Below are 26,995 nucleotides of genomic sequence, written 5' to 3' on the forward strand. Positions count from 1 at the left end.
GAATAAGGCAGGCTGTACCTCGATGATCCCTAGTTTCTCTATTACAGAGAGTGGCATAAGATTTATCCCTGACCCCAGGTCACACAGAGCCTTGTTAAAGGTCATGGTACCTATGGTACAGGGTATTGAGAATTTGCTAGGATCTTGTCTCTTTTGAGGTAAGATTTTCTGAACCCATGTATCTAGTTCACTAATGAGCAAGGGAGGTTCACCTTCCCAAGTCTCATTACCAAACAACTTGGCATTCAGCTTCATGATGGCTCCTAGATATTGAGCAATTTGCTCTCCAGTCATATCTTCATCCTCTTCTGAGGAAGAATAGTCTTCAGAGCTCATGAATGGCAGAAGGAGATTTAGTGGAATCTCTATGGTCTCTATATGAGCCTCAGATTCCTTTAGGTCCTCAATAGGGAACTCCTTCTTGTTTGAGAGACGTCCCAGGAGGTCTTCCTCACTAGGATTTTTGTCCTTCTCCTCCCTTGTGCATTCGGCCATATTGATTACATCAATGGCCTTGCATTCTCCTCTTGGATTCTCTTCTGTGTTGCTTGGGAGAGTACTGGGAGGAGTTTCAGTGACTTTCTTACTCAGCTGGCCCACTTGTGCCTCCAAATTTCTGATGGAGGACTTTGTTTCACTCATGAAACTTAAAGTGACCTTAGACAGATCAGAGACTAAATTTGCTAAATTAGAGGGGCTCTGTTCAAAATTCTCTGTCTGTTGCTGAGAAGATGATGGAAAAGGCTTGTTATTGCTTAGCCTGTTTCTTCCACCATTATTAAAGCTTTGTTGAGGCTTTTGTTGATCCTTCCATGAGAAATTTGGATGATTTCTTCATGATGAATTATAGGTGTTTCCATTAGGTTTACCCATGTAATTAACCTCTGCCATTGCAGGGTTCTCAGGATCATAAGCTTCTTCAGAAGCTGCCTCTTTAGTACTGTTTGATGCATTTTGCCATCCATTCAGACTTTGAGAAATCATGTTGACTTGCTAGGTCAACACTTTGTTCTGAGCCAATATGGCATTCAGAGCATCAATTTCAAGAACTCCCTTCCTCTGAGGCATCCCACTATTCACGGAATTCTTCTCAGAAGTGTACATGAATTGGTTATTTGCAACCATGTCAATAGGTTCTTGAGCTTCTGCAGGCATTTTCTTTAGGTGAATGGATCCACTTGCAGAATGGTCCAATGACATCTTGGAAAACTCAGATAGACCATAATAGAATATATCTAATATGGTCCATTCTGAAAACATGTCAGAAGGACACTTTTTGGTCATCTGCTTGTATCTTTCCCAAGCTTCATAGAGGGATTCACCATCTTTTTGCTTGAAGGTCTGAACATCCACTCTAAGCTTGCTCAGCTTTTGAGGAGGAAAGAATTTATCCAAGAAGGCAGTGACCAGCTTATCCAAGGAGTCCATGCTATCTTTAGGTTGTGAGTCCAACCATGTTCTAGCTCTGTCTCTTACAGCAAAGGGGAAAAGCATGAGCCTGTAGACTTCAGGATCTACTCCATTTGTCTTTACAGTCTCACAAATCTGCAAGAATTCAGTTAAAAACTGGTAAGAATCTTCAGATGAAAGTCCATGAAACTTGCAGTTCTGTTGCATTAGAGCAACTAATTGAGGTTTCAGCTTAAAATTGTTTGCTCCAATGGCAGGAATGGAGATGCTTCTTCCATCAAATTTGGAAGTTGGTTTAGTGAAATTACCAAGCATCCTCCTTGCATTATTGTTGTTGGGTTCGGCTACCATCTCCTTTTCTTGTTCGAAAATTTCAGAAATGTTGTCTTTGGATTGTTGTAATTTAGCTTCTCTTAATTTTCTCTTCAGAGTCCTTTCAGATTCAGGATCAGCTTCAACAAGAATGCCTTTTTCCTTGTTCCTGCTCATATAGGAAAGAAGAGAACAAGAAAGAAAGAGGAATCCTCTATGTCACAGTATAGAGATTCCTTTATGTTAGTAGAAGAAGAAAGAGAATAGGAGTGAAGAAGAATGAATAGGTAGGGCAGTGATTTGAGATGAAGAGAGGTGAAGAGAAGTGTTAGTAGAGAAATAATTAAATAGAAGAAGGGGAGAAGGAAGAAATTTCGAAAATAATTTGAAAAGAAGTTAAATGATTTTCGAAAATAAAAGATAAGATAGGATTAAAATTAAAACAATTAATTAATTAAAAAGAATTTTTGAAAAAGGGATGAGATATTTTCGAAAATTAGAGAGGGAAAAGTAGTTAGGTGGTTTTGAAAAAGATAAGAGACAAACAAAAAGTCAAATAGTTAGTTAAAAAAAGATATTAAAATTAAATATGAAAAGATAAGAAGATAAGAAGTTAGATAAGATATTTTGAAATCAAATTTTGAAAAAGATAAAGTTTTGAAAAAGATAAGATAAGAGATATGATAAAAAGATATGATAAAAAGATAAAAAATTTTAAGAAAAAGATATTTAAAAAAAAGATTTAATTTTTGAAATTAAAATTGATTACTTAACTAACAAGAAACTAAAAGATAAGATTCTAGAATTTAAAGATTGAACCTTTCTTAACAAGAAGGTAACAAACTTCAAATTTTTGAATCAATCATATTAATTGTTAGCATAATTTCGAAAATTATGAAATAAAGTTAAGAAAAAGAGATTTTGAAAAATAATTTTCAAAATTTTCGAAAAAAAGAAAAAAATGAAAAAGATATGATTTTTGAAAAAGATTTTGAAAAGATAAGATTTTAAAATTGAAAATTTGACTTGACTTGTAAGAAACAACTAATTTTAAAAAAATTTTGACTAAGTCAACTCAAATTTTCGAAAATTAGGAGAGAGAAAAGGAAAAGATATTTTTTTATTTTTGAATTTTTAATGAAGAGAGAGAAAAACACAAACATGACCCAAAACATGAAAATTTTGGATCAAAACACATGATGCATGCAAGAACACTATGAATGTCAAGATGAACACCAAGAACACTTTGAAGATCATGATGAACATCAAGAACATATTTTTGAAAAAATTTTTGATGCAAAGAAAACATGCAAGACACCAAACTTAGAAATCTTTAATGCATGGACTCTAACAAACGAAAAATGCATATGAAAAACAACAAACAACACAAAACAAGAAGACATCAAGATCAAACAAGAAGACTTACCAAGAACAACTTGAAGATCATGAAGAACACTATGAATGCATGGAATTTTCGAAAAATGCAAGAAAAAATTTTTAAAGCATGCAATTGACATCAAACTTAAAAATTGACTCAAGACTCAAACAAGAACACAAAATATTTTTGATTTTTATGATTTTATGATTTTTTTTCGAAGATAATTTTTGGGAAAAACGAAAACAAAGAAAATTTTTGAAAACTTTTTGAAAACTTTTTTTTTGAAAAGAAAATTACCTAATCTGAGCAACAAGATGAACTGTTAGTTGTCCACACTCGAATAATCCCCGGCAACGGCGCCAAAAACTTGTGTTGTTGCCGGATCAGAAAAACTTGGCGCTGTAGTTGCACGTAATTGTAATTCAAACAATCCCCGGCAACGGCGTCAAGAACTTGGTGGACGAAATTGTGATCATCAATAATGGCTCCAAAGACTTGGTGCTCTCTAACGTGAATCACACTTTATCACAACTCCGCACAACTAACCAGCAAGTGTACTGGGTCGTCCAAGTAATACCTTACGTGAGTAAGGGTCGATCCCACAGAGATTGTTGGTATGAAGCAAGCTATGGTCATCTTGTAAATCTCAATCAGGCGGATAATAATTGATTATTGGAAATATAAAGAGATACTTGCTTAAATAATAAAGGATAGAAATACTTATGTAAATTAATGGTGGGAATTTCAGATAAGCGTATGGAGATGCTTGTCCCTGTTGAATCTCTACTTTCCTACTGCTTTTATCCAATTTTATCACTCCCTTCTATGGCAAGCTGTATGTAGGGCATCACCATTGTCAATGGCTACATCCCATCCTCTCAGTGAAAATGGTCCAAATGCTCTGTCACAGCACGGCTAATCATCTGTCGGTTCTCAATCAGGTTGGAGTAGAATCCAGTGATTCTTTTGCGTCTGTCACTAACGCCCAGCCTTCAGGAGTTTAAAGCTCGTCACAGTCATTCAATCCCGGAATCCTACTCAGAATACCACAGACAAGGTTAGACTTTCCAGATTCCCATGAATGCCGCCATCAATTCTAGCTTATACCACGAAGATTCTGATTAAGGAATCTAAGAGATATGCGCCCGGTCTAAGGTAGAACGGAAGTGGTTGTCAGTCACGCGCGTTCATAGGTGAGAATGATGATGAGTGTCATGGATCATCACATTCATCATGTTGAAGTGCAACGAATATCTTAGAACAGGAATAAGGAGAATTGGATAGAAAATAATAGTAATTGCATTGAAACTTGAGGTACAGCAGAGCTCCACACCCTTAATCTATGGTGTGTAGAAACTCCACCGTTGAAAATACATAAGTGAAAGGTCCAGGCATGGCCGAATGACCAGCCCCCAAGACGTGATCAATAGTCTCCTAAGATGAATAATAAAGTAAAACTGAGGCTAAAGATATCTAATACAATAGTAAATTATCTTATTTATACTAGACTAGCTCCTAGGGTTTACAAGAGTAAGTAATTGATGCATAAATCCACTTCTGGGGCCCACTTGGTGTATGTTTGGGCTGAGCTTGATCTATCCACGAGCTGAGGCTTCTCTTGGAGTTGACGCCAAGTTGTAACGTGTTTTGGGTGTTTAACTCCGGTTCGTGACGTGTTTCTGGCGTTTGACTCTAGACAGCAACATGGATCTGGCGTTGGGCGCCAGTTTACGTCGTCTAATCACGAATAAAGTATGGATTATTATATATTTCTGGAAAGCTCTGGATGTCTACTTTCCAACTCCATTGAGAGCGCACCATTTGGAGTTTTGTAGCTCCAGAAAATCTATTTCGAGTGCAGAGAGGTCAAATTCCAACAGCATCAGCAGTCCTTTGTGAGCCTCCTTATCAGAGTTTTGCTCAGGTCCCTTCATTTCAGCCAGAAATTACCTGAAATCACAAAAAAAAAAATACACAAACTCATAGTAAAGTCCAGAAATGTGAATTTAGCATAAAAACTAATGAAAACATCCCTAAAAGTAACTAGACCATAATAAAATTTACCTAAAAACAATGCCAAAAAGCGTATAAATTATCCGCTCATCATTGTGTCTATTTGGAGAACATGTCTGGAGGGCATTACCTAGTCAGTAGCTTGTATCTCTCCTAAGCTTTATACAGAGTCTCACCATCCTTCTGCTTGAAGGTCTGAACCTCCATCCTAAGCTTAGTCAGCTTCTTTGGTGGAAAAAATTTTGTGAGAAACTCAGTAACCACCTTGTTCCAAGTATCCAAACTCTCCTTGGGTGAGAATCTAGCCATAGTTTTGCTCCATCCCTCAGAGCAAATAGGAAGAGTATGAGTTTGTACACATCTAGGTTTACTCCATTTGTCTTTACAGTATCACAAATTTGCAGAAAACTGGAAATAAATTGATTTGGGTCTTCGTGGAGAAGACCATGATACTGGCAATTTTGTTGCACCAGGATAACTAGTTGAGGCTTCAACTCAAAGTTGTTTGTAGCAATAGAAGGCACCACGATGCTTTTTCCATAAAGATCTGTAGTAGGAGAAGAGTAAGAGCCAAGCACTCTCCTTTGTTGCTCATTCCCATTCGGATTTGCCACATTGGGATTATCATTATTAGTCGGATCCATAGTGGATTCTGCAGCCTTGTAAAGTCTTGCTTGTTGTAAACGCCGCCTGAAAGTCCTTTTAGGTTCATGATCAAAGTCTAAAAGATGTTCTTTTTCTCTGTTCCTGCGCATAAACAAACAGAAAACAAGAAAGAATGAGAATCTCTACGTTAGAGTGCAGATAATTCCCAGTGAGGTAACCTGTGTAAAGAAATAAAAATATAAAAAAATATTAAATAGGTAACACCAAACTTATTTTCAGAAAATAAGAAAAATATTTGTGCTAATTTTTTTTATTTCAATTTTTTTCGAAAATATTTTTTTATTTTTATTTTTATTTTCTTTAAAAATTTAAAAAAATAAAAACAAAACGCCTAATCTAAGCAATCAAACAACTAATAGTTGTTAATCACTATCAATCCCCGGCAACGGCGCCAAAAACTTGGTGCAGTATTTTATAACCCACAAACTAACCGGCAAGTGCACCGGGTCGTACCAAGTAATACCTTACGTGAGTAAGGGTCGATCCCACGAGGATTGATGGATCAAGCAACAATGATTGATTGATTGGCTTAGTTAGGCAAGCAGAAAATGGTTTTGAGATATTCAAAAGGTTTAAATTCAAACTCAGAATATTAAAAGGAAAAATAAATAAGTTGGGAATAAAATATTGAGAAAGCAGTTAAGGCTTCAGAGTTATCTATTTTTTCATATTAAATTATCTTACTAACTATTTTAATTATGCAAGATTTAATTTATGGCAAACTATATGTGACTAGACCTTAATTCCTTAGACCTTTCTAGTCTCCTCTAAAATTTATTAACTACCAATTCCTTGGTCAATTAATTCCAATTAGAAGCTACATGATCAAATTCTAGTTTATATGCCACAAAACTCTAATTACCCAAAAAATAAAAGGATTATATGTCACGTATCCCGTTAAATCCAGATAATTTAGAATTTAGGAGAATATGTTTTCAAGCTGTTATTCAAGTATAGAGCTTTTCCAAGTTATACAAGAACTCAAATAGAAAGAGGGTCATACTTCCGTTTCACCCAAATTCATAAGATAAAGAACGGAAACAAATCTTAAATATAAATCCAAAATATAAATTAAAATAGAAAGAGCAAATGAATCAATCCATACAAATAGACAGAGCTCCTAACCTTAACAATGGAGGATTAGTTGCTCATAGAATGCGGAATGTAAATTAGTATAGAATCCCCTAATGGAATCTCCCTAATGGAATCTACCTAATAGAAGAGAAGTCTCCCCTTTTTATAACCAATCCTAATTAATTTAAAATCTAATATTTCAAATTAAGATAATATCTTTTTCCTACTTTAAAATCAAATTTGAATTCAAATCAGAATTAGCTAACTACTCCGCGTCTTGTAACGTGGGGACCACTTGGATTCACTGGATCTGCGCCTAACTTGGGTGCTAAAATGGGGCCCAGAAATCACCCCAGCGGTTTCTGCATTTTCTGCACGTGGCGCATGACACGTGTACGCGTCAGTCACGTGTACGCGTCGATGGTCTTTTTTGCAAGTCACGCTGATGCGTCGGTCACGTGTACGCGTCGCTGTGCAATTCTTCAAATTATGCATACGCGTCAGTCACGCGCACGCGTCGCCATGGAAAGCTCCAAATCACGAGTACGCGTCAGTCACGCGTACGCGTTGCTCCTCACTGCTATCTCCTTTAATTCTTGAGCTACAGAAACTCCATCAAATCCAGTCGAATGCTACCTAAAATAAACAAAATTGCAAAAGACTCAAAGTAGCATCCATATTGGCTAAAAGATAATTAATTCTTTATTAAACTCAACAAATTAGACGCAAATTCACTAGGAAAAGATAGGAAAGATGCTCACGCATCAATCGGCTAATAAGTGCTGCCCTGCAAGACAAAGGTTGTTTGTAGTTGATACCCTACAAGACAAAGGGTGCTTGCTGTGGGTATTGCCAACAGGAAAGCCTTATCCAGACAAAAGTTGCTGGGTAACATCAGGAGCGGGTTAGTAATCGACAGATGAGCTCATTACCTGCACTAGGTCTAAACATGCATCATACTTGGTTGTGCATTTTTTCTGTTATGATTGGTCTATGAATGTATGCTTTCTTTGTTTGTATTCTATTCTCTGTGTTTGTGTTTTATTTTCTTGTATTTTTCTGTTTGTGTTCTGTTTTTTATTTTCTCTATTTTCTCTATTTATGTGTATCTTCTGTTTACTGCTTCTCTATATTCTGCTATTTGTCTGCTAAACGACACAGAATTAATGAACTTAACTAATAACCCCAGCCCTGCTAATAACTCCCTAGTTCTTACCCCTTCTCTCTCCCTCCTCCCTTCAGATGGAAGTATGAGTACCCTTCCATAGTTTGCTGACGACCGTTCGCAAAGAGGATTCCACTCTAGGTAGTCTTCTGAGTCTAGGGTGAATCCTGTTCTCTGTTTACGTGTATACTGTGAGACCAGTCAATACCTGTATACCGTTTGTATTTGCACTTTAACCTAAATCTTGTGTACGAGACTCCTGTTATGTGGCTACTGGACGGAGTACCAGTGAGACGTCCTATGGCAATGTATGATCGTGCAGAGGAGTAGTAGACTATCTTCCACCTTTTGATGACATTCGACCTGACTCGAGTTTTGAAGATCTAGAACATACTTTTTCATGCTTTTGTAGTTTAGAGGGACTAGGTGAGCATAGAGTCTAGGTTAGTCTGGGTGCCAGCTTAGGAACTTCTTGAACAGGTCAGTGTCTGGGATGTTGTATGTATATATATGCATATAATTATTATCTAGCTATATCTAGAGGTGTTCTAACTAAAGGTCTATACTCTAATAAAGGCTGGATAACTGAACGCTGTTAAATGCTTGAGATGTTTATAAGTGTGGTTGATTATAACTGCTTTATTTGTTATTATTTTTGAACTGGTAATGAATGATTCTGTTTATCAATTCCGAACGTTAGATTAAACATTTTCAAATAAAGAATACCTCACAAAATAACTACACTTTTAACAATGAATCAGGCTCATATAATAAATAATAGATAATAATTAGGAAGATAAGTTGGTAGCGCTCAATTTTTATAACTACGCCTCAAATTCATTTGTTAACATTTGTTAACAAAGAATATATTGTTTGTTTAACATTATCATCTCCGTCGATATCTCTCTCTCTCTCTCTCTCTCTCTCTCTCTTTGTGGTTTTGCTTCTCTCCTTCTCTGGCTCTGGCGATAGCGACGGCAACCGGCACAGGGAGCGGCACAGCGCGGCGATCCTCCTTCCCCGCTTCTTACTATGTTCCGTCACTCTCTCCTTCTGTTCTCTGTTTCCCCTTCAAGCTCCCCCTGTTCCCTTTCTTTCCTTTCTTCGTATGTGTGTGTAGTTTGTGAAATTAGGGTATCAATTAGGAAATTTGTGATTTTAAGTTAAATTAGGTTTTAATTTGATAAATTAGGAAAAAATATATACGAGTAATATAACAATTTTACAAAATATTCATGATAGAATAACAATTAAGAACTCAAATATAATACTATAAAGATTACTTTTAAAATGCATAAAATTTTATCTATCAATCTAATAACGAGTTCAAATAATTATTTCTAATTTAAATTATAAAGTAAACATACTAATCACATTATATAAAATACGGTTAAACCCGAAATATCAATTACCTAAATTAAATTATATGACCTTTCATTAATTTTTCATCATAATTTTAATTTCAATTTATATAAAATAACTAATTACAATAAAAGTTGTATATAAATATTAGTTGACTTAAACCTAAAGTATTTACAAAAATCTATTTAATCATTCCTAATAAATTAATCTCTAAGAACTCAATTTAATAAAATAAACCATAATTTATTCATAATAAAAATTACTTAAATTAAATTATATAGTGCTTCCATCACAAAATTTTTACTTTCAAAACATATGAAATAACCAATTATAAAAATTACACAAGAATATTAATTAACTTAACTCCAAATATTAATAAAACTAATTTAATTACTCTTAATTGATTAATTTATAAAATAAGATATCAAATTAATAAAATAAGTCATAACTTTTTCAGAATAAAAATTATTTAAATTAAATTGTACAATTCTTTCTTATTTTTTAATTATTAAAATTATACAAAATATTTCATTATAATAAAATTACTTAAGAATATTAATTGATTTTCAAAATAAAATTATCTCCGAATCTATTTCATTATTTCTAATAGAATAATTTCTAGAATTATAAAGTTAAAATTTAATAGGATAAAATTACAATTTATTTGTATTCAGATTTTAAAAAATACGGGATGTTACGAATTTATCTTATTAAGTTTAAACTTTAAAATTTTAGAAATTTTCTATTAGAAATAATAAAATAGATTTGCAGATAAATTCATTTTGAATTAATTAATATTTTTAAGTAATTTATTATAATTAAATATTTGTATAATTTTAGTAATTAAAAAATAAAAAAGAATTGTACAATTTAACTTAAGTAACTTTTATTATGAAAAAATTGTGATTTATTTTATTAATTTAAACTCTTATTTTATATACTAATCTATTAAGAGAAATTAAATTAGTTTTATTAATATTTGGAGTTAAGTTAATTAATATTCTTATGTAATTTTTATAATTGGTAATTTCATATGATTTGAAAATAAAATTTAGTAATAGAAGTATCATATAATTTAGTTTAGGTAATTGTATTTTGGGTTAAATTTTATAAAATGTGACTAGTATGTTCATTTATAATTTAAATTAAAAATAATTATTAGAGCTCATTGATAAATTAATAAATAAAATTCTATGTATTTCAGAAGTAATTTTCATAATACTATGTTTGAATATTAAAATGTTATACTATCTTGAATATTTTATAAAATTCATGTTATTTGTACATATTTTACTCTAACCCAGTCCTATATTTCTTATTCTATACGTACTATTATTATCTAATACGTATACTCCCTGACCAATTACGCACTCACACACGTACTCCACCCTCGTTTATTAGTTACTGGGCCACTCTTATTGTTTCCTCACCACTCATTCACGGTTAAACTCCTACCACATACACACACAATACATATTATAGAAGAGAGAAAAAGGAGGAATCGGGAAAGAAGAAAGGAAGGAGAGGGAGAAGAGCGCACCGCCCAGCTCACTGCCGTGGAGCCGTCGCCTTGAGCCTACCGTCGTCGAGATCGCCCTGTCACGAGCAAGAAGAGAGCGAGCCAGAGAAGAGGAAGAACGCTGAAGAATAGAGACTGATGGGAAGGAGGGTAACACCGTTGTTGTAGGGCAAGCCACCGGAGCCACTACCATCGCCTTCGTGCCTCTCCGTGGCTGCTGCTGCCGCCAAACCCATCGCCATCGCCATTCCGGTTCCAATTCTTTGATTTTCAAGATCGTAACCTCTTTCACCCTTGTTCTGTTTTAAATTTTGTTTCTCTGCTATGTTCCTGTTTTACTTATGGTAGCATATATCTTTAATTTAGTTCAGCCCCTTTGCTTCACCTATTTCTCTACTGCAATCATCTGGAATACTGGCATTGATGCTATTACGAATCTGTTAAAGTTGCTGTCGATGAGTCCGATGCTACTTCTTTAATTTTGGATTGATCTTTTTCTTGATTACGGTCTATTTACACATTTTATTGTCACTGCTATACTTGTTCTGAGTCGATTATGGTATATACCTTGTTTTAAAATTCCCAGGACAGTGATTACTTTTAATTCCTATCCAATTTGGAACCTCTATGTTGCTGCAACTATGGTTATGTGAGAGCTAACACTGCTGCTGTCCTGATTGTGTTAAAACACATGACTGCTGCTATCTCGGTTGAATTTGTTAAGTGGTTAGTAGTGGCCTAGCCAGTTGTCTCGCCGTAACTTCGCTTCCGATTTCTTTTAATTGTGACATCAAAGTAGGGAGTTTAACTTAAACGATTTTAATTTAAGAATGCCCGCATAGTTTACTGGATAATTGCAAATCGGTTTAATAATGGTGAATATTTGATTGATTATATGAATGTTGAATTGTGACTGAAATTGTGATTGGAATTTTGATTGAATGCGTTTATTTTATGAGATTGATTATGCGTGGACTATGAGTGGGTTGAAGAGAGATTATTGAGAATTCTGTATTTTGATGGATTAAATTGAAATTGTTGCTGTTGAACTGGTTATTTGTTTATTGTAACGGACTTAGTTGGTGGTTGATTGGAGTTGGGTTTTGAGAATATATTGTTATAACAATTGCTAATAAAAGGCTGGTGAAATATTGAGAAAAAGGGAACCTGTAATGGTGGTTAAGTCCTATTTTTAGAAGAGATCATATCCAAATTTTTTATGAAACTATAAGGACTTAATCAAAATGAATATTTAAGACTTGTTCAATGATAATAACTTCAATGATTCTTTTGAGAAGAGATATTTGGTTTATGAAGTTGTTGGCAAGGACGAGGGTTTTGTTCCGCTTGTATATTTACGATTATAAAAGAGAAAAGAGTAATCAGAGCAGAGTAAAGAGATATAGAAAAAAGAGTAACCAGAGCAAAGTAAAGAGATAAAGAGAAGAGAATAATATAGCAAAGAGATACTTGTTTGTATGATTGTTGCTTGTAGCGACCCAGAGTTTTGTAGGGAATCTAATATACCTACAGCTATTTTCCGTTCTCCAGAGCAGAGCAGAGTATATATATTTTCCTGCGAGTAAAAAGCAAAGGCTGTCTCAAGAGAGCAGCTATTATTATATGCGCATTTATTAGGAACAAAAGATCGTATCCGGGAAATCGTGGACTCGTGACCGGATAAATGTCGGGATTACGGGCAGCTAACCGACACATGAGCTCATGGCCTGTACTAGGACTAGACATTCATCATATGCATCTATGTGACATTGTTTGGATGCGCATATTGTAATTGGTTTGCCTATGTGAATGAATCTGTTTAACTACTAATTGCTATACTTGATGTAATTGCTCTTGATTGTGTTTGAACCTCATTACTTGTGTTTGTAACTGATTGTTTGGATTGTAGAAATTGGATATTGATTGAGTTGTTTGGGCCTGAGGCTGTGGCTGGTACATTTGAGGTCTAGTTCTGTATAAAGTATCTAATTGGTTCAGCATAGACTTAATGAACCTATGCTTGGAACAGGTTGATCATTCATACAATCTAGGAAAACTTTTAAGATTTTTATAAAGAAAAATATGGGTCTAGGATTTTGGATAATTAACTGATACTTTTAAAGAAGGTATTTGATTTTTGGATGTCTTGGTTTTTAAAAAGATTCATAAGATGAACGATGATTACTGCAAATGAAAATAGTTTTCTTTTAAATATCTCTGAACGAACTTAACTATTTGCGTTTTATTCTTTACTTTTACGGCATTCTCGACCTCTACTGAGAACTTTTGGTTTGGTTCTCACCCCTAAAATTTTTTACCCTTTCAATGACAAGTTTGAAGACGCAATATGAATATGCAAGCGATTGGTAGGCTTTCTTTGTGATTTTAATTGCTTTCATAAAGTCCCCTCGCTATTGTCCCTTGAGATTTTGTTACACAGAGGGGTAGGTATGATATGTTGTATTCAAGTTTCTTTTGATTTCTTTTATATAACACTTATTATTAATAGTATTTATGTGATTATTATTTGTTGGAAATCTTTGAAACAAGACTTTAATGAATAAAAACAAAATTTTCCAGTATTTTCTTAAAAGTGAAATGTGATATCATTATAAAGACTCAGTAATTAAATAGTTAATACTAAAAAAGGTTACGTAATGTTCTTACTAGTAGAAATACCCTTACTTAAGCAAGGTATTTTACTAGACGGGATGTTACAATATGGTATCAGAGCAGTCCTTCCTGTAGAGCCTTGGAAGTAGACTGACTATACTTCACTGCATACTCTGAGTGTCTGTCATACTTTATGGCATGTTCTAATGACAAGAGTTTATGTTTTATATGCATGACTATCTGATGATTAACGCTATTAGTTTACCATTGCATATCTAATGGTATCAAGTTTGGCCAACTTAATACTAATGATTTATGTATATGGGAACACTAATGAATTATCATAAACAAAGTAGAAATGATAGGTAATGTGAATCATGAGGTTTTGGGGAACGTTAGAAATTAAGTTGTAGAGATTAGTTTCGTTTCGACGTATGATCTTTATTCGTGCTTGACGTTATCTCTTTCCTTATCAAATGCACTGAAATCTCTAGTTCTTGATCTCTTTCTTGGAATGTGTTTTGGATATTTTTCTACCATATGTTGTTATATATCCTTATTTGATTATGTTCCTTATTGTTGTTTGAATCTTCAGGGAACATTTAACTTTGACACTGTTCATAAATCCTGTATTTCTTGATTTGATCTTGAATTCATTTTGGCGCAACACATAATCCTTGATTCTTGAACCATTTGAAATCTTAAGAGTTGCGATTCGTAGCAAACTAGTTATTCGATTTGATTCTCCTATTTCATGTTCTACAACTTATGCATATCCTGCTTAGGTTATAACCCTTGGCTTTATACTCTACAAGAATGATGAAAACTTTGATATTGTTTTGATGTAATATATCAATGCTAGTAGTTTCTCCTGAAATTCTTATTTTGAAATCTCTTTTGAAAATAGTTCTATTTTGATTCTTTTTCTGTTTAATTCTGATTGTAACCATTATTTGAATTCTGAATTCGACAACTTTTAATTTTATAAGTACTTTCCTACAAGAAATGAATAATTTCTTCATATAGTTAAAGCATGCTTCTTTCTAAAAGTACTACTTACTCTTTATTTAATTTTACAAGAATACTTTACCTTAGATTTTTTCATTTGAACATAATTTGATCCTTTTTCAATTTGAATTTTTACGTATATATATATTTACCTGATTATGTACTTATGTATTCCTCAAACTTTCTGAAGTAGGATTTTTGTTTTCATTCCAGTTAATTTTCATTTAATAAACTTCACCCAATTTATTTTAATTTGAATTTGATTGATCATACCATAACATTTGTACTTTGTTTAGTTATTTTGAAAAATGTTGGATTTATATATTTTCTTTTGAAAAAGATAAACTAATTTCCTCTATTTTGAGTTGAAGTTGTTCTAAATTTTTGTACTATTTTTCGTAATAATGTTCATATCGAAACTCCTCGATTCAAAATTCTTTCTTAAGTTTTTGAATTAACTCTCGTTACGATACATTTCATTATTTATATACATCCTTGTTTGTTGATGATCTCACATATTCTTTCAAATCCTTGCGAAATACCATCCTTGTCCAACTGCGAACTTGAGTATTCTTCCGATTTCTCGCAAAAACCTTTCGTGCCGTTTTTTCTTCTCCTCTCAAATTTAGTATTTCCTATGTCTTAGTTTTTAGGGACATGATTTGTGCGCGCAGAAAGTGAACTTGGTAAGTGTGCGAAGTTATAAGGAGTTATGGCATTTTAAGGCGACGAGAGGAAGTGATCATACTTTGTTAAAAGTTCTAAACGAATATTATGCCTATCTGATTTTGGATTTTGAAATTTGGTTTACATCAAGTTATTTTTATCAACTTTTGCATCACCTAATATATTTTCTTCTATGTTTATGTAATATGATTTTCTTAGCATCTTTAAAATATTCAAGAGGGGATGTGCATATAAATCTTTTCTCCATCTTATATGAATTTTCGAGAACAAAAATTTTTATAAGGTGGATATAATGTAACATCTCGCATTTTTAAAAATTTAAATATGAATAAATTGTGATTTTATCTTATTGAGTTTAAACTTTATAATTTTAAAAATTATTCTATTAGAAATAATGAAATAGATTTGGAGATAGATTTATTTTGAATCAATTAATATTCTTAAGTAATTTTATTATAATTAAATATTTTGTATAATTTTAGTAATTAAAAAATAAAAAAGAATTATACAATTTAATTTAAGTAATTTTTATTATGAAAAAGTTATGACTTATTTTATTAATTTGAACTCTTATCTTATAAACTAATCTATTAAAAGTAATTAAATTAGTTTTATTAATATTAAGAGTTAAGTTAATTAATATTCTTATGTAATTTTTATAATTGGTAATTTCATATGATTTGAAAATAAAATTTAGTAATGAAAGTATCACATAATTTAGTTTAGGTAATTGTTATTTTGGGTTGAATTTTATAAAATGTGATTAATATGTTCATTTTATAATTTAAATTAAAAATAATTATTTGAGCTCATTGATAAATTAATAAATAAAATTCTGTGTTTCAAAAGTAATTTTCATAATACTATGTTTGAATCTTAAAATGTTATACTATCTTGAATATTTTATAGAATTCATGTTATTTGTACATATTTTAGTCTAACCCAGTCCTATATTTCTTATTCCATACGTACTGTTATTATCTAATACCTATACTCCCTAACCAATTACGCACTCACACACTTACTCCACCCTCGTTTATTAGTTATTGGGCCACTCTTATTGTTTCCTCACCACTCATTCACGGTTAAACTCCTACCACATACACACACAATACATATTACAGAAGAGAGAAGAAGGGGGAATTGGGGAAGAAGAAAGGAAGGAGAGGGAGAAGAGAGTGCCGCCCAGCTCACTACCGTGGAGCCGTCGCCTTGAGCCTGCTGTCGTCGAGATCGCCCTGTCACGAGCAAAAAGAGAGCGAGCCAGAGAAGAGGAAGAACACTAAAGAAGAGAGTGATTGGAACGAGGGTAACACTGTTACTGTAGGGCAAGCCGCCGGAGCCACTACCGTCGCCTTCGTGCCTCTTCGTGGCTGCTGCTGCCGCCAAACCCATCGCCATCGCCGTTCCGGTTCCAATTCTTTCATTTTCAAAACCGTAACCCCTTTCACCCTTGTTCTGTTTTAAATTTTGTTTCTCTGCTACGTTCCTATTTTACTCATGGTAGCATATATCTTTAATTTAGTTCAACCCCTTTACTTCACCTGTTTCTCTACTGCAATCATCTGGAATACTAGCATTGATGCTATTACAAATTTGTTAGTTGCTGTGAGTCCAATGCTACTTCTTTAATTCTGGATTGATCTTTTCCTTGATTACGGTCTATTTACACATTTTATTGTCACTGCTATGCTTGTTCTGAGTCGATTATGGTATATACCTTGTTTTGAAATCCCGAGGACAATAATTACTTTTAATTCCTATCCAATTTGGATCCTACTTTTAATTCCTATCCAATTTGGATCCTCTATTTTGCTGCAACTATGGTTGTGAGAGCTAACGCTGCTGATGTCCTGATTGTGTTAAAACACAAGGCTGCCGCTATCTCGGTTGAATTTGTTGAGTGGTTAGTAGTGGCCTAGCCAGCGGTCTTGCAATAACTTCGCCTCCGGTTTCATTTAATTGCGATATCGAAGTAGGGGGTTTAACTTAAACGATTTTAATTTAAAAATGCCCGCAAAGTTTACTGGATAATTGCAAGTAGGTTTAATTATAATGAATAATTGATTGATTATATGAATGTTGAATTGTGACTGAAATTGTGATTGAAATTTTGATTTTATGAGATTGATTATGCGTGGACTATGAGTGGTTTGAAGAGAGATTGTTGTAAATTCTGTATTTTGATGGATTAAATTGAAATTGTTGCTGTTGAACTAGTTATTTGATTATTGTAACGGACTTAGTTGGTGATTGATTGGAGTTGGGTTTTAGAGAATATTTGGAGGGCTGAATCTTAAAATGTTGAACTGATTGCTGAAAATCTGAGTTTTGAAATTAGACGACAACTTTAAAGGTGAATAAGTAATTTAATAGTGATTGAAATTATAAGAGAGTAAGAGTTAAGTAAACTACATTAAGTGTAATTATTAAGATTCAATTTTAAAGATTTCGTATTAACTGGAACATTAGTTACAATATTTCAAAGTTAAATCGTTGGATCTGATTTTCTGCATTATTTTTAATGAAGTTAGAAACTTTGAAAATCTATAACTAATTCTGTAATGATCATAGTTTTTGGTTGCGGATGGCAGCTCATGGCGGTGAGCCAAAAATCCGCCATAAAGTTATAGCGGATGGCGTTGCGGAAAATGGCGGAAATGGCGGATTACCTAAAAAATACACATATATGTACAAAAAAACATACAAAAAAATTGCAAATATAATAAACTATAAAATCTATCTATATAAGCAACTTTCTAGTCATAAAACATCCAATTAATATATCAAATAGAGCAGCAAATTTAGCAAATAAACATCAACAGGAGCAGCACCAACAATAGGACCAGCAGAGGCAGGGGTAGGGGCATTAGAATTAAGGGCTTGTCTAGAAGTGGACATAGTATACTGAATGGAAAAAAATGGAAGAAGAGAAGTTTAACACTGATTATTGATAAAGAAGGGGCAGCAGGGAAGAGAGAAAAGAAAAAAACAGGAGCAGAGAAGATGAAACACGTACGAACCAGCAGTGATGAACAGGTGATGAGCAGCAGTGATGAGAGAACAGAGACGAGCGGCGCGACGGGTGGCGCGACGGGCGGCGCGACGGGCGGCGCGACGGGCGGCACGACGGGTAGAGCGACGGGCGGAGCAACGGGCGGCTATATGGGCGGCGGCGATAGATGGCAGCGTGGTGAAGAAATCTGGGTCGCAGGGATGAGAGAACAGAGATGAAGAGAGGGATTTTTTTGAAGAAGAGGCAAAGGAGGTAGTTTTTGAATGAGGGGCTAAAAATTAGGGTTAGTGGTTAGTGGGATCTGACTTAGGTTTATTAAATTACCCAAACCACCCTCAAATGTTTTTGAAAAACCTGAGAAACCCTCGCTATTTCCGCCATGCAGATTGCGTCCCGCTATGGCGCCACCGCAATTGCGGCCGCCATGGCGCCCCCCGTTATAACCCCATCGCGGCGCCGAGTAAATGGCGGCAGGGTCAAAACCCGCCACGCCATACCGTTATGGCGCCGCCATAACCGCCATTTTAAAACACTGGTAATGATCGAAATTGCATGGAACCAAGTCTGAATTAAACTTTGGAATACAAGGAGCTGGACTGGTTAATTTGAGACTTTTTCATTAAGTTTATGATTTATGGTGAATTTTTGAATTATGGATGTCAAATCTGATTTTTCTGCAGAATGCTTAACACAACAGCAGCTTGTTTCCTCTGCTGGAAATTTTTCAGTTTGAATTTTGAAATGAAACCAATTTTAAATAAAACTTTAGTCTTATCAGTTTAATTTCATAAAAATTCAGAATTTTTGGAGTTGTGGTTTTAAAGATATAGATTTTTGAAATAAGAAGTATTATGCAGTTAAAATCAGATTTTGTTTTCTAAGTCAGTAACTTTGAGACTTTATAATTTTTTATTCTGAAGTGATATTGAGATACAATTCATTGAAGGTGAAAGTTGAGTATGTTTAGCATATATGATTTAAATTTTAAGGGTTTTTCATGTTTTAATGAGTGAGTTATAGGACTTAGAAGAGGATATGTTCATTTGCTTTTTAAACAAAATTCTGCAGGAAACTACTCAACTTCCAAGTTACATAAGTCCATTTAACCTGGATTTTATATTGAATTTTGAACATTACATGCTGCTGCTGTTTTTTGGTTTTTAAGACACTGCCCAGAGCAGCCACAATTTTGCTTCTATTCCCAAAGCAAGAGTAAGCAAAAAATTATGATTTTTAGTTTAATAGAAAGCTTAATTCGATACGGTCGCGTGGACATAGAGTTTGTGCAATTCCGAATTCATTTGGTATTTTAAAAACAAAATTGAGATTTGGCTGCCGATGTTGTTTTGGTGGCTACCTTGGATATGGAATTTAAGAGATAGATTTTTTATATCATTATCAAATGTTTTTGAGATGTTATAACAATTACTGATAAAAGGCTGATGAAATGTTGAGGAAAAGAGAACCCGTAAGGATGGTTAAGTCCTATTTTCAGAAGAGATCATGTCCAAATTTTTTATGAAAATTTAATGACTTAATCAAAATGAATATTTAAGGCTTGTTTAATTAATGATAATAACTTCAATGATTCTTTTGAGAAGAGATATTTGGTTTATGAGGTTATTATATGCACATTTATTAGGAACGAAAAATCGTAGACTCGTGACTAGATAAATGTCGGGATTGCGAGCAGCTAATCGACACACGAGCTCATGGCCTATACTAGGACTAAACATTCATCATATGCATCTATGTGACATTGTTTGGGTGTGCATATTGTAATTGGTTTGCCTACGTGAATAATTGTTTTAACTGCTACTATACTTGATGTAATTGCTTTTGATTGTGTTTGAACCTCATTACTTGTGTTTGTAACTGATTATTTGAATTGTAGAGATTGGATGTTGATTGAATTGTTTCTGAGACCGTGACTAGTATGTTTGAAGTCTAGTTCTGTATAAAGTATCTGACTGGTTCCACATAGACTTAATGAACCTATACTTAGAAAAGGTTAATCATTCATACATTAAAAAAAATATGGGTCTAGGATTTTGGATAATTAACAGATACTTTTAAAACCATAAGTTCTTAGTAGAGGTCGAGAATGTCGTAAAAGTAAAGAATAAAGCGCAAATAATTAATTTCATTCAGAGATATTTAAAAGAAAACTATTTTCATTTGCAATAATCATCGCTCGCTTTATGAATCCTTTTGAAAAACCAACGGTTAAACATTCAAAATCAAATACCTTCTTTAAAAGTATTAGTTAACCATACAAAATCCTAAACCCATATTTTACTTTATAAGAAAATCTTAAAAGTTTCCTAAGCTGTATGAATGACCAACCTGTTCCAAGTATAGGTTCATTAAGTCTATGTTGAACCAATTTGATTTTTCATACAAAACTAGACCTCAAACATACCAGTCACGACCTCTGGCCCAAACAACTCAATCAACATTCAATCACTACAAATCTACAATCCAAACAATCGGTTACAAACACAATTAATGAGGTTCAAACACAATCAAGAGCAATTACATCAGGTATAACAATTAACAATTAAACAGAATTATTCACATAGGCAAACCAATTACAATATACACACCCAAACAATGTTACATAGATACATATGATGAATGTCTAGTCCTAGTACAGGCCATGAGTTCATGTGTCGGTTGGCACCCGCATTCCCGACGTTTATCCGACATTTATCCGGTCACGAGTCCACGATTTCCCGGATACGGATTTTCCGTTCAAATAAATGCGCGTATAATTATTAGCAGCTCTATTGAGATAGCCTCTGCTTTTTACTCGCAAGAAATATATACTCTTAGGAATGGAAAATTGCTCTTGGGTTGCCTCAGGGCAACAGATAAATAAACAAACATCTCTTGGGTTGCCTTAAGCAACAAATAAATAAACAAACATCTCTTGGGATGCCTCAAGCAACAGATAATAAGCAAATATCTCTTTGTTATATTACTCTTTTCTCTTTATCTCTTCTTTATATCTCTTTTCTCTAGTTACTCTTTTCTCTTACTCTTTGCTCTGATCACTCTTTTCTCAAGAATTGTTGAAGTTATTATCAAGCTTTAAATTTATTTTAATTAAATTCTTATACTTCTATAAAAATTTGGACATAATCTCTTCTAAAAATAAGACTTAGCCATCCCTACGGATTTCTTCTTTCTCAACATTTCACCAACCTTTTATCAGCTATTGCCACAACAATATATTCTCAAAAACATTTGATAATAGTATAAAAATCAATTCTTGAATCTCATACCCAAGGTAGTCACCAAAACAATCGTTGGCAGCCAAATTACAATCTTGTTTTTAAAATATCAAAAGAACTCGGTATTGCACAAACTTTATATCCATACGACCGTCTCAGATTAAGCTTTCTATTAAACTAAAAATCATAATTTTTCGCTTACTCTAGCTTCGGGAATAGAAAAAAAATCCTAACTGCTCTACAGTGCTTAAAAACCCAGAAAACAGCAGCAGTATATGATATTCAAAATTTAATATAAATTCCAAGTCAAATCCAATGACCTTAAAAATTAATATGGTTCAACTTCACTCATCCAGGTTTCCTTTCCCGTTGATTCCAGGTCAATATCATTTTTAATGAAGGAGTTATGTAATTTAAAAGTTGAGTAATTTTCTGCAGAATTTTATTTTAGAAATTATTGAACATAACCTCTTCCAAATCCCATAACTCACTTATTAAAATATAGAAAACCCTGAAATTTAAATCATATATGCTAAACATACTCAACTTTCACCTCCAATTGATTTTACTGACTTAGAAAACAGAACCTGATTTTTACTGCATAAAACATCTTATTTCAAAAATCCATATCTTTAAAACCACAACTCCAACAATTTTGAGTTTTTATGAAATTAAAGTAAAAGGATTAGAATTTCATTTAAAATTGGTTTCATTTCAAAATTCAAACCGGAGAATTTTCAGTAGAGGAAACATGTTGCTGTTATGTTAAACATTCTACAGAAAAATTAAATTTGACATCCAAAATTAAAAAATTCACCATAAATCATAAGCTTAACAGAAAAATCTCAAATTCACCAGTCCAACTCCTTATATCCCAAGCTTAATCCAGACTTAGTTCCATACAATTCTGATCATCACAGAATTAGTTATGGATTTTCAAAGTTTCTACTTCGTTTAAAAGTAAAGCAGAAAATCAGATTTTATAATTCAACTTTGAAAAATCATAACTAATTCTCCAGTTAATACGAAACCTTCAAACTTGAATCTTAACAATTATGCTTGTTATACTTTACTTAGCTTTTAATCTCTTATCATTTCAATCACTATTGAGTTACTGGCTCACTTTCAAAATTTGCCGTTCAATTCAAAATTCAGATTTTCAACAGCCCTCCAACTATTCTCTAAACCCAACTTCAATCAATTTACTAACTAAGTCCATTACAATAACCAAATAACTAGTTCGGCAGCAGCAATTTCAATTTAATCCACCAAGATTCAGCATTCACATCAATTATTTGTCTAACAATTGACAATCTATATAATCAATCAATATCACTAAATCAACAATCCCAATCACATTTCACCGTCACAATTCAACATCCATCTAATCAATCAATTACTCACAATAATTAAACCTATTTGCAGATATCCAATCAATTTTACAAGCATTCTTTAATTAAAATCATTTAAATTAAACTCCCTACCTTGATTTGTCGAACCCGTAGGAATTAACCGCGATAATCCCCTTTCTTTATCCTTAATTTTCAGCAGCGGCAGCAACCCTCAATACAGCCAGAGCAGCGGCAGTAGCCTCAACTCCTTCGGAGCAGCAACAACAGCAATAACCACGCCAATTATGATTGTCCAAGAGATGAATTAGCAATGACTAGAGAAAAACACATGCTACTGTAATTAGGGCAGGGATATAGCAGAAGTATAAATTGATAACAGAGCATGGAAGAAAGTTACAGGTTTCAGAAATTGGAAAAACTGGAACTAGAACAAGGACGATGTTCGTCAAATCGAGAAATAGTGGCAGCAGCTGAACGGCGGCAGAATGGTGACTCCACGGTGGCGTGCAACTCGCCGGCGGCTGTTGCAGAGGCGTAGGTCCCCCTTCTCCTCTCCCGTCGCGCCACTCCTTTTCTTTCTCCCCTGTTAAACAGCGACGGTGATGGCTAGGGCTTCTCCCAGCAGTGGCTCCTCCGACGACAACGGTTCCATCAACGGCAGCGGCAGCGATGATGGTTCTCCGCGAAGACAACGACGGAGCAGAAAGTGTCGGCGAAGACCTCACGACTTTGACCCGACGTGGTGTGCGACGGCGACGTGAATGGGGAAGACTTCCCTCTCTTCAGTTGATCCCCTTGCACGGCTCCTCACCCTGGCAGCGATGAGGACAGACAGCGGCGACAAGCTGGATCCCTCACTCTCCTCCTCTTCTCCCTCGTTCCTCTCCTCTCTTCCCCTGTCTTCCCTTCCCTTCTTTCTTCCCTCCTGTTTCCCCTCGAGCTCCCTGTTTTCTTTCTTTGCCTTTCTGATTGTAGATTTAGGGATTTAGGGATTGTAATATTAGGGTAAAATATATATATATATATAAATAATATAACAATTTTATAAAATATTTAAGATAGTATGATAATTTAGGATTTAAATATAATCTTTTAACAATTAATTTCAGAATACATATAATTTTATTTATTAACTTATCAATAAATTTAAATAATTATTTTTAATTTAAATTATAAAGTACATATTAATTATATTTTATAAAATATAATTTTAAATTTTAAAAAATTTATTATTCAAATTATATGATATAATTTTTTATTATTTTTTATTACTAGAATTTTAATTTTAATTTATATAAAATAATTAATTATAATAAAAATTGTACTTAAATATTAATTAACTTAAACTCAAAGTATTTATATAAATCAATTTAATTATTTTTAATAAATTAATCTTTAAGAGCTCAAATTAATAAAATAAACCATAATTTATTCATATACTTCCATTACTGAATTCTAATTTAAAATTATATGAAATAACTAATTATAAAAATTATACAAGATTATTAATTAACTTAACTCCATATATTAATAAAACTAATTCAATTACTCTTAATAAATTAGTTTATAAAATAAGGAGTTCAAATTAATAATAACTCATAACTTTTCATAATAAAAATTACTTAAATTAGATTGTACAATTTTTTCTTATTTTTTAATTACTAAAATTATGCAAAATATTCCATTATGATAAAATTGGGTAAGAATCTTATTTGGTTTAAAGTGAAGCTATCTCCGAATCTATTTAATTATTTCTAATAAAATAATTTCTAAAATTATAAAGGCTTAACTTAATAAAATGAAATCACAATTTATTCATATTTAGATTTTTATAAATGCGGGATGTTATATTCTATCCAACTTACAAAAATTTTCGTCTTCAAAAATTGATATAAGACGGAGAAAAAATTTATATTCACATCCCTTTTTTGAATATTTTAAAGATACCAAGAAAATTATATCACATAAATATACTAAAAAATATATAAGGTTATGTAAGAGTTGATAAAATAACTTAACACAAACTAAATGTCAAAATCCAAAATCAAATAGGTACAATATTCGTTCAAAACTTTTAACAAAGCATGGTCACCTCCTCTCACTGCCTCAAAACTCCACGACTCCTTATAACCTCGTACACTTACCAGGTTCACTTTCCGTGCGCACAAATTGCATCCTTAAGAACTATCATATAAGGAATACGAAATATGAGAAGAGAAACACAAGCAGCACAAAAGATTTATGCGAAAAATCGGAAGAATACTCAAGTTCGCAATTGTAAAAGATGGTATTTCACAAGAATTTGAAGGAATGCTTGAAATCATCAACAAACAAAGATGGATATAAGCAATGGGACATACTGGAAGGAGAATTAAATTGAAAGCTTAACAAAGAATTTTTGAATCAAAGAGTCTCGATATGAACAATAATAGAAAAAATAGTACAGCAATTTAGAATAACTTTAAATTGAACTTAAAGGAATTGGTTTATCTTTTTCAAAAGAAAATATATAAATTTAATATTTTTCAAAAGAACTAGACAAAATATAAATATTATGTTATGCTCAATTAAATTCTAATTAAAATAAATTATGTGAAGTTTATCAAATGAAAATTAATTGAAATGAAAGCAAAAATCTCGCATCAGAATGTTTGAAAAATACATAGGTACATAATCAAGTAAATAGATATGCATAAAAATTTGAATAATGTTGGAAAAGGATTGAATTATGCTCAAATGAAAAAATCTAAAGTAAAATATTCTTATAAAATTAAATAAAGAATAGGTAGTACTTTTAGAAAGAAACATGCTTCAACTATATAAAGAAATTATTCATTTTTTATAGGAAAGTACTTATAAAATCAAAGGTTGTCGTATTCAAAATTTAAAGAATAGTTACATTCATAATCAAATAGAAAAAGAATCAATAATAGAACTATTTTCAAAAGGAATTCCAAAATAAAAGTTGTAGAAGAAAACTACTAGGATTGATACATCACATCAAAACAAGGTAGGTTTTTATCATTCTTACAAAGAGACACAAAACCAAAAGTCATAATCTGAAGAGGATATGCATAAGTTGTAGAACACAAAACAGGAGAATCAAATCGAATAATTAACTTGCTACGAATCGCAACTCTTAAGATTTCAAACGATTTAGGAATTAAGGATTATGCGTTGCACCAAGACGAATTCAAGATCAAATTAAGAAATACAGAATTTATAAACAGTGTCAATGTTGAATGTTCCTTAAAGATTCAAGCAACAAATAGGAACATAATCAAGCAAATATATGTATGAATGACAAGATATGATGGAAAAATATTCAGAACATATTCCAAGAAAAAGATCAAGAACTAGATATTCCAATACAATTGATAAAGAAAGAGATAACGTTAAGCACGAATAAAGATAATACGTCGAAACAGAACTAATCTCTAAAACTTAATTTCTAATGTTTCCCCAAACCTCGTGATTCACGTTACTTATCACTTCTATTTCGTCTATAATAACTCATTAGTGTTCCTATATACATAGATCATTGATGTTAAGTTGGCCAAACTTAATATCATGAAATATGCAATGGTAGACTAACAGCGTTAATCATCAGACAGTCATACATATAAAACATAAACTCTTGTTATCAGAACAAGTTAGAAAGCATGATAGACACTCAGAGTATGCAGTGAAGCATAGTCAGTCCACTCCTAAGGCTCTACAAGAAGGACTGCTCTGATACCATATTGTAACATCCTGTCCAGCAAAATACCTTACTTAAGTCAGGGTATTTCTGTTAGAAAGAATATTACGTAATCTTTTCTAGTATTAACTACTTAATTACTGAGCCTTTATATCGATACCGCTTTTTAGTTTTAAGAAAATATCGAAAAATTTTGTTTTTATTCTTTAAAGTCATGTTTCAAAGATTTCCAACAAATAATAATCGCATAAATACTATTGATAATAATCTTATACAAAAGAAACCAAATGAAACTCAAATACAATATACCAAACCTACCCATCTATGTAAAATAAAATCTCAAGGGACAATAGCGAGGGTACTCTAAGAAAGCAATAGAAATCATAAAGTCAGTCTACTAATCGCTCACAGCTTCGTAGTGCGTCTTCAAACCTGTGTCACTGAAAGGGTGAAAAATTTGGGGGTGAGAACCAAACCACAAGTT

General features: G+C 32.9%; 3 long non-coding RNA genes and 1 other non-coding gene across 4 annotated transcripts; 2 read left to right on the top strand and 2 right to left on the bottom strand.

Annotated features, from left to right (window-relative positions):
- The first annotated feature begins 1,258 nt into the window (after window positions 1-1,258).
- LOC112798868 (small nucleolar RNA R71) lies at window positions 1,259-1,362 on the top strand. The gene has a single exon (XR_003200465.1). It is a non-coding gene; the product is annotated as a small nucleolar RNA R71 (small nucleolar RNA).
- A 3,014-nt stretch (window positions 1,363-4,376) lies between these two features.
- On the bottom strand, window positions 4,377-5,860 carry LOC140184448 (uncharacterized). Its single transcript, XR_011881228.1, has 2 exons — window positions 5,244-5,860; window positions 4,377-5,050 (listed from the first exon to the last, which is right to left on the bottom strand). It is a non-coding gene; the product is annotated as an uncharacterized lncRNA (long non-coding RNA).
- Window positions 5,861-10,855: 4,995 nt separating this feature from the next.
- LOC140184449 (uncharacterized) lies at window positions 10,856-23,894 on the top strand. Its single transcript, XR_011881229.1, has 3 exons — window positions 10,856-11,177; window positions 11,486-11,625; window positions 23,008-23,894. It is a non-coding gene; the product is annotated as an uncharacterized lncRNA (long non-coding RNA).
- LOC112796970 (uncharacterized) lies at window positions 22,713-23,814 on the bottom strand. The gene is made up of 2 exons (XR_003199531.3): window positions 23,209-23,814; window positions 22,713-23,125 (listed from the first exon to the last, which is right to left on the bottom strand). It is a non-coding gene; the product is annotated as an uncharacterized lncRNA (long non-coding RNA).
- Window positions 23,895-26,995: the final 3,101 nt, after the last annotated feature.

Source organism: Arachis hypogaea, chromosome 4 (genome assembly GCF_003086295.3).
Source record: "Arachis hypogaea cultivar Tifrunner chromosome 4, arahy.Tifrunner.gnm2.J5K5, whole genome shotgun sequence".
Classification (NCBI taxonomy): domain Eukaryota; kingdom Viridiplantae; phylum Streptophyta; class Magnoliopsida; order Fabales; family Fabaceae; genus Arachis; species Arachis hypogaea.